Here is a 9105-nt window from a genome sequence, read left to right as displayed (position 1 = left end):
TTTACTGGTTGCCTTACGGTGTTTGTTCACCAATTGGTTATTGCCTGATGTACCTGACCTTGATTTGGTAGTGGCACAGAAGAAGTTCTTTTTTGGTGTCGATAAGATAGAAACGGAGAGGCATAAAGACTCTGGTACAAAGAAATTTTTCCAGAAATGGAGACCCTTTATTTTGAAACACTATGATACACAGGCAATTCATGACATAGTGAAGCCATTTCAGTTCACAAAATGGTACTGTACGGAGTCATTAAAAGGTACAGCTTCCACATTGATTTTCTTTCTTTGTTACACTGTTCTCACTGACCCCTCTTATTATTCTGCGGTGTGGGTACTTTTCCTTGTATGATATGATGACCACTCTGTACTATTTAGGGTCTCTTGACTTCACATGTCATGATTTTCTTGTTACGATCTGGTTACCGGCAATTGTTTCTTCTTTATTTCTGATTTGTATGTGTCGCATTGTTTGTGCCTTGCATGGCATATTATTGTTTTTGGTTATAACCTTTGAAAATCCAATAAAAATATTTGGGAAGGTCCTGTTCACATTTGCCTTCAGTGTCTGATAGCATATCAGGCACTGTTTATTTTTGCCTTTGGGGTCCATAATAAACGCAGACTACAACTGCATCCTATATACCCTACAAGTTACATTATATCATGCAGAGCGGCAATATTATACATATTTATAACATCCACATAAGTTAGATGATGGTATATACTAATTAGTCGCCGGGCATCACATTTATTATTTGCATATGCCTGTTTTTATATGTAATGTATCCATGGATGGTAGATTAATGCCACCTCTGTAATATTATGTAATCTATATTTTTGTATATTTGTGGATATTTTGTATTTAAACTTCCATGTTGTGCAATGACTTATGTTTTTCCTCGGGTTTTATCTGTTTGCCGGGATTTGTATTTCACCCCAAAAGGGAGGGCCTGAGACCAGGTGATCTGATGGGGTTGGCTTTTTAAATGAATTGTTGTGACTAACTTGCATACCACGTTTAAGGGCTTTGCCCGAAACATGTCGGTCTTTGGACTATGAGGTGTCTGTTTTTACTTCAATAAAGCATTGCAAGGGAACTAAGTCTGGAGTCTACACGTTGACTGCCCCAACTGAAGGAATTGACTTCAGCTGCCCAGCCAGTGACTCTTCACTGGAGACATTGTTCACTCTGCATAACCACTCCCTGTGGTAAGAGTTGAAACCATTATAAGAGTGTGATGTGTTGGCTCCTTACGGTTACAGTTCACTTATTTTAAACACAAACAGGGTACAGTCGATAAGTAATACCTGCAATCAGTTAAAATCACATTCCACTCTGCGGTCTCTCCATTGTATTACCTATGTCTTTTAATGTGTGTGGCATTTTCAGAAATAATATGCTTTTCTCCCGTAGAAACACACAGATTTATAATCACTGTAGCAATCTATGATTTTTTTTTTTTTATGTATACAGTCTATTCTATGTAATCTATATCAATCCCCGGTCTATACTATCCATACTACAGTATGCCTATTTTATCTGCCTATCTTGTATCTTTCTCTCTAGGCATTCAGCAATCTCTGTATGGAACATATATATGTGGATGCCAACCTAGGGATGCCAGGAAAGCATGGATACAGCTGATGCCTGCATCCATGTTTTCCAGGACTTCTTAGGGCAGCATCCAACTTCTGCGGCTATGTGGAATTAAATGTTGTGCGTTTGGGTTCAGAGAATGTTGCCAAACCCAAACAGTTTGACAGGTCCGCTCACCACTAGTAATGTGCCAAATCATGGTACAGTTGGTCAAGCTACATTCTAGCTGTTGAGGTGTAGCATACATATCAATGGACTAGATTTCAATCCCAAACACTGTAATATTGTCCTAATTGACAGCCATGTCATGTACCAATTTTGGTGGGTTCCAAGCAACGTTAGAGTAAAAGTTCAGAAAACAGTATTACACAGGAAATACTGTTTTTGGACAAGGAACCCCTGTAGTCGGAAGTGAAGCTACAAAACATTATGGCAAAAAACACAGTAGCAGACAGAAAAGTATTTAGAACAACACAACAACAACAAAAAACAAGACAAAGATTAGTTGTTACAATTACAAGTACTTAAAAAGAGAAAAGCAAACATGCTGCTATTTTATCTGTCTGCTTCAAATACAGAATTTGAGATCACAGCTACAGAAAAACGCAGTGCCCTTGTTTTGGACCAACAACATTTTTAAACTAATCCTCTGCATAAAAAACATAGAAAAACATAGAAAACATAAATCAACTGGTGCCATTAAGGTTCATGTATTCCAATGTTCACCAATATTGAGTCCATCTGTTGTCATGAGGTACAGAGTACCCGAGAAAACATGGTGAATTCTCAATGTATAACCAACCACAAGTTATTTAATCTTTTGTGTCCATGAGGCGACCGAAAATATAGTCCTACAAACAGTAGGCTAAGCAGCCCGTCCACCTGAAACAAACAATCGGAATTGTTAAGTTTGCAGTTATAGAAGTAAGGCCAGATGCAACATTGTAATTACAGTGGTACCTCGGTTCTCAAACTGCTTGGAACTCAAACAGTATTTTTTTTTTTAAAGTTTGCTTTGGTTCTCTAACACTTTTCGGGCATCCAGTCTCAAGTATGTAAAGTAATATCATGGTATTTGAATGAAAATTTACCTGGAAGTAACGTTCAGAATTCAAACTTTGCTCGGTATCTGAACATTTTTTCAAGCATGGATGGTGGGTTGTACCTGGTGAGTTTAGCAATAGTGAGGCTTCACATAGAGTACAGTACTGTATAAGACTGCTGGAGTGTATATACAGTACAGTAGTAGTCAGTGCATCACCATCTCCCATCCTGTACTGTATAAGACTGCTGGAGTGTATATACAGCACAGTAGTAGTAGTCAGTGCATCACCATCTCCCATCCTGTACTGTGCTGTATAAGATTGCTGGAGGGCATATACAGTACAGTAGTAGTAGAGTCAGTGCACCACCATCTCTCATCTGTTACAGTGCTGGGATGGGGGAGGGGACTCTATACAGTAAAGGATAAGTGAGGAGTTAGTGACTATATGTACTATAGTTGCTGGTTTTGTTGAATGTTTCTTGTGTATAATGTATTGTACATTATAGTGCTGCTCTGTAATGTACTGCAGTGATTATACTGGGCACTTATCAATGTAATAAATGATACTGTTGGTAATTATTGGTTGATGCTGGAACCAATTAAACACATTAACATTATTTCCTATGGGAAGACACTGCTTGGTTCTCAAACTGCCTTCCTGAACCAATTACGTTCGAGAACCAAGGTACCACTGTATCTATCTATAGATAGAGATATGTATGTACATATGTAAACCTTTAGTTCAGTTTTGTTTTTTTGCTTAGTTTTTTAGGTTAGGCTGGGTTCACACTATGTTTTTGCTATTCGTTTATTTCATCCGTTTCGGCAAAAATGGATGCATTTTCGTGCATTCATTTTGATCCGTTTCTCCATTGTCTTCCATTATAAAATAAAGGATCAAAGCATTGTTTGTTTTTTAACATAAACTAAAACGTGTTTGACCACATTTTTGTGTACATTAAAAAACAGATTTTTTTTTTTTTTTTTTTTTTTTTTGAATAATGGAAGTCAATGGAAAAACAGATCAAAATGCATGCAGACAGCAGTAAAAGTAAATGTAACTGCAGAGGGGAGTAAAGGTATGAACAGAAGTCAGGTAGGTAGGCCTTGAGGGGCCCAGAGTATAGCGTACATCAGCTGGTGTATCACAGGGAGAAATCGCAATGTTGCTCTTTTCATACTTTACCATGGAGACCAGGTTTTTAGGAAAATATCATCATCAATCCAACTGGTCAGTTCCTCCAGCCTGCATCTGACCCAACTTAGCCAACCATTGGAGAACAGTAGGGGGAGGTCGCTGAGCCAGTAAAGAGGTATGAGCAATTTAGCAGCTGCTACCATATGTGTAGCTAAATCTTTCTTAGAAAGGTGGAAATCCGTTGATGAAAGGGCTAGTAGTAATATTTGTGCAGTAAGAGAAATTGGAAAAGCATACCTTGTTATAAGATCCTCCACAGCCTTCCAGAAGGGTTTAATTGGCAAACAATGCCACCATATGTGCGAAAGGGTAACTTTTTCCTGGTGGCACCACCACCATTTTTCAGAAGGTGAAAGACCCATGCGGTAAAGCAATGCATGGGTTTTATACCATCTGCTAATTAGTTTATAATTTTTTTTTTTAGTTTGACCCTTATTTTTGAGTAAATTATTTCAATCTAAGGAATGTATCAAAAATGGCCTTAAATGACAAAACAATTATTTGATTCTTTATCAATATCCTCCTTGCATGTAACAGTCTAAGTAAAAAAAAAAAAGTTACTTATATAATGTATATTTTGTTACGAAATTACTTCATGTAAAAGGGGGTTCAAGCATTACATTAATTTACTGCAAGAAATTGTTTGTTAAATTGTGAGAATTCATATAAATGATTACCCAAAATGGAAAGTCTGAGTCTGTGTTGTCTCCTTTATTTCATAAAAGATGTCATGTTGCTTGCATATACGTGACTTTTTGATCACTTTTTATTCAACTGATAGCAGCAGTAAGTGGTGCAGTACAGGGGGGGTTAAGAAATCCTTTTTTACCCACTTAGGGACACCATGATGTGTTAGTATTGGTCCTTACGGAGTTAAATGGCTCCACTTTGCTACATTAGGGACACATACATGTTCAGATGAAGAGCGCAAGCCCCAGACGGAAAACAGGTTATCACACCGCGGTCTGGCCAGGACTTTGGACATGAAATACTGATATGTCTATGGGGCAGTAATATGTATTTTGGAAGGCATACTTACAACATATTATTGTTATGTGTGCAAAGCAAGGGATTGCTTGTGTTGCTTTTACAGTGTTAATACCATGGTCTGGCTATATGAACGCATATAGAACATGAGTAATAAATTATGACCTACCTTCAAATTTTGCGAAAAAAGGCTATATGATGATAGCTTCACACTTTCCCTGCAAGCAAATGAAGAAATTCTAAGTCTTAGTGACAACTTTCCTAACCAAGTAGAGACATTTATAAATCTGACAAGACAACAGACACTAAAGCAAACAGTAAACCAAATAAGTGCATGCTCAGATGAAGAGTGGAAGAGTGGCAAACTCCGCTTAGGCTGCATTCACACTTTTTACAGACATTTCACATCCATGTTCTATGTGAATGCAGCCTAACACCCTAGCTCTCAAGATACATTAACCCACTAAATGAATAAGAAAGTGACATCTAACAATAATGCTGGAATTGTGGAATCTGCTTTTCAAACAAGACAAAAAAAATTGTCAGTTGTCATTAATAAGCCAAAATGATGACATTAAAGTGTCACTGTCATCATAACTTTGTAAATGTAAATCAACAGTAGACGTGATGTAGAGCAGTTATCCTGCTGTAAAACAGCTATACTTACAAGAAATCCTGTTTCAGTCTCCTGAAGGCAGCTTTTTAGTCTTGTGCTGGTTGGGAAAAAAAAAAAAAAGAAGAGACTAAACACATGGCCAGTACAGTGTCATGGCTCAATGTGTCCGTCAATCAAGTGACTGCCTTCTCTGTAAGAGCTCAAATGACCTGGAAAGATTTATCAAACATGATATAAAGTGAAACTGGCTCAGTTGCCGCTAGCAACCAATCAGATTCCACTTTTCTTTCCTTACAGATTCTTCGGAAAATGAAAAGTGAAATCTGATTTGTTGCTAGGGGCAACTGAGCCAGTTTCAGTTTCACTTTACACCATGTTTGAGAAATCTCCCCTAACAGTCTAAACACAGGAAGTGCCGTGTTTTCCAAGACAACTAAAAAGAAAATAATGAATGTAAATTCCAATACACTTTACTACACATTTACTGTTGATTTTTAAAGTTTTAACTTTAAAGTGAATGTACCATCAGGCCCGGGCTGAAGCAATGGAGGCAGGCCGACCCATCCCCAGTGGGGGGAATCCCCTGCCCCCTCTTTGATGCTGCTCCATTAGAATCAATGAAGCCATTACAGCTGTAACACACACGTTACATTTAATGTCTTGGTTTTGGCTTAGGGGCCTATTCCACAGGAGTGATAATCCGCCAAATCGTCCCGATTCAGCCGATTATCGCTCTGTGGAATAGAGAGAACGATCCATCGGCTGATCGTTCATTTAGGTTCAAACATAAAATTGTCGTTCGCCACCCGCACATTGCTACAGTGGAATAGCGATGCGCGGTGGCAACCGACGATCCAAGCAGCATACATTACCTACCAGGGCTTCTCCTGCACTCTGTCTTCCTCCCCGGGTCCCACCCACAGCATCAACTCCGGAGCGGCCAGACTAAGCTGCCAATCACAGGCCAAGACCGCTGCAGCCAGTGATTGGCTGAGCGGTCTGACAGCTCAGTCAGGCCGCACCACAGCTAAGGCTGTGCCGTGGGACCCGGGGAGGAAGACAGAGCGCAGGAGAAGCCCTGCTAGGTAATGTATGGTGCAAGGGCTGCAAGGACATCGGTAACGATGTCCCTGCAGCCTTCGCTAAACAATCATCGGGGCCGTGGAATAGGCCCAGTAAACGAGCGCCGATCTAGCAGATCGGCGCTCGTTTACATAGTTGCTCGGCCCGTGGAATAGGGCCCTTACTTTCTGCATAGGCAAATGTCAAAGAGGCATTTAGATGAGTCAGAGCTTGGAAGGTCTATAACACACCCACTGAGCTGTGAGCAAAGGCCTATTGGCCTAAACCTTGCTTGTGTTGTGCCTCTAAATAATAGCAGAGTGTCTGATTATTAACCTGTCCTTGGCTTCTCTGCATCATGAAATTAAACAGGAACTTTGAAGATAGGGTGAGTGGGAAGGTGTTCCACATTTCCTAATTTCAATTTTGACAGACTTATGGTGTGTTTACAGACATTGGAGGACATTTACTAAGGAGTCTAATTTGTGTGACTCTTCTAATGAGGATTGGTGTATTATTTGTTCCAATATCTTGTGACTAATTTATTAAAATGTAGCCCTGCTATAGTAAATGTTTCTAAGTAAAAAGTCGCAAAAAAAAAAAAAAAAAATTGCGCAAGCATATTCCCCTAGTACTGACTGGATGTAGGCCTGCACCAATTTGTGTGACTTTTTTAAAAAATGCATATGATTTAATTGGGTGCTAATTCCGGATTATGTGATCTTTTGCGTGAATACTCAAAACAGGCAGATTAAAAAAAAAAGTTGCAACTAAAAATTATTTGCCCGTCCAATACTGATTCATAAATAGAACTTAGACCAAAAATGGGTGAAAAATCCAATTATTAACCTAAAAAGAGGTGCAAAGCCCTTGATAAATTTCTCCCATTATGACAATTTTTTAAAGGGTACCTATTAATTAAAAAAACTTCTGACGTGTCATAGCAACATGTCAGAGGTTTGTATCAGTCGGGGTCCAGGTGCTGAGACCCCCACCATTCATTACAATGAAGCTCTGCCTCTTCATCTCAGTCTTACTGTTAAAGTAGCAGTCAACGAAATTATAATGGAGCCCTATGGAACTTCCAGTACGTCGATTACCAGTTCCATAGGGCTCCATTATAATTCTGTGGACTGCTACTTTAGCAGTGAGGCAGAGATGAAGAGGTAGAGAGCGCGCTGCTGTCCCTTCATTCTAACAATCGGCAGAGGTCTCAGCACCAGGACCCCGACCGATACAAACCTATGACATTAAAGTGATCTTATAAAGTGTATATGATGTTGCATACATGAATGGCAGCAGACAGATTCCATTATGAATACATTAAATAATATGTCAAACATTAAACCTCTTAAAACAGTGGTGTTGCAGCTTCATCTTTGTTAGGCCCTTCTTCATTCTGGATACTACATCGGTGGTATCCTCAGCTATTTTCAGAAAGCTCTGCAAGGTAGTCAACATTCATCTTCTCATTCTGTTTCTGATTGTCCATCTGGAAGATCTCTTAAGTACCACTAAGGCTGGTTATTTGGTCCTAGTGCTCTCAGCCTTCTTTTTTGTATTGGCTACATGAACTGCTTGTGTTGTCTTCCCACATTATAATTGAGTGTGTAGGTTGCAAGTTTTGTGCAAGCCTTCATAGAATCGATACCAAAGTGTATTCTTTTGGTTCAATATTTTAAAGTCAAACTGTGAAAGCTCTCAAGTTTGCCTGTATGACACTTGAGGGACAAATGAGAGATATCTTTCAGCATTCGTGAACTTTGAATCCCTGCAATCTTGGGATATGGAGGTGTCTCTTTTCGTAGCCAAAAAGATCTCACAATTCTAGCCTGTTAAGACATCATGACTGCAGGCTGTATATAATGGTCCTTGCCATTGGTGATTATTACATATATGTTCTAATAGCGATAACCCTTTTTCTTTGAGCGACTCAATGTCATCACAGCTGGCCTGGACATTCCACCAAAAATGCAGAACAATGACATTAATCTTTTTTTACAGAATTTTTGTCTCTTAGCAGACATTGAGTTTATGGCATAATTGAGGGTATTTGGATGTTGAACAGTTCCTCAGGTCACCCAACAGAACAGACAAACCATGCTTCTCTATGGCCACTGAAGAACGTTGGGTTTTGGTCACCACCTTGAAATCAATAATTTTTCACTAAGGTTGTCCATAATCGAATTATGGCCTGGTGTATCTCACAGACCATCCCCTGATACACACAGGCCTTTGTGTTTGAATTTATAAGCTAATTTTTCCTTTTCACATCTTCATGCTAGGTCTATTGATGAGAGAAACATTGATTGGTACCTATAACAGCTTTTTGGGAAATGATAACCAAACCAAGGATGTTAAATAGCTCACAGACTTTATGGTAATTTTGCCACCAAAAAGAATGGATGCTATTGCTTCTTGGCCTTTTAGTGAAGATCAAGGGTATTATCTATTCTTAACAGTTTAATATACGATACGTCCATTATCTGGGGACCATATATTAAATGGAATGTTGGAACAAGGAGATTGGAAAAAAAAAACTCTGTCCTCTCCAGTCATTGACCTGGCATTGCAGTGCTTCCAGGTTCAGTGCACAAAAA

General features: G+C 39.1%; 1 long non-coding RNA gene and 1 other non-coding gene across 2 annotated transcripts; one reads left to right on the top strand and one right to left on the bottom strand.

Moving 5' to 3' along the window:
• Positions 1-278: 278 nt before the first annotated feature.
• On the bottom strand, positions 279-8494 carry LOC138794757 (uncharacterized). The gene is made up of 3 exons (XR_011363491.1): positions 7854-8494; positions 4997-5045; positions 279-2479 (listed from the first exon to the last, which is right to left on the bottom strand). It is a non-coding gene; the product is annotated as an uncharacterized lncRNA (long non-coding RNA).
• Positions 8495-8915: 421 nt separating this feature from the next.
• LOC138796182 (U2 spliceosomal RNA) lies at positions 8916-9105 on the top strand. The gene has a single exon (XR_011363769.1). It is a non-coding gene; the product is annotated as a U2 spliceosomal RNA (small nuclear RNA).

Source organism: Dendropsophus ebraccatus, chromosome 6, assembly GCF_027789765.1.
Source record: "Dendropsophus ebraccatus isolate aDenEbr1 chromosome 6, aDenEbr1.pat, whole genome shotgun sequence".
Classification (NCBI taxonomy): Eukaryota; Metazoa; Chordata; class Amphibia; order Anura; family Hylidae; genus Dendropsophus; species Dendropsophus ebraccatus.
The sequence above is the reverse complement of the archived record's forward strand: the minus strand, read 5'-3'. Positions and strand labels throughout refer to the sequence as shown.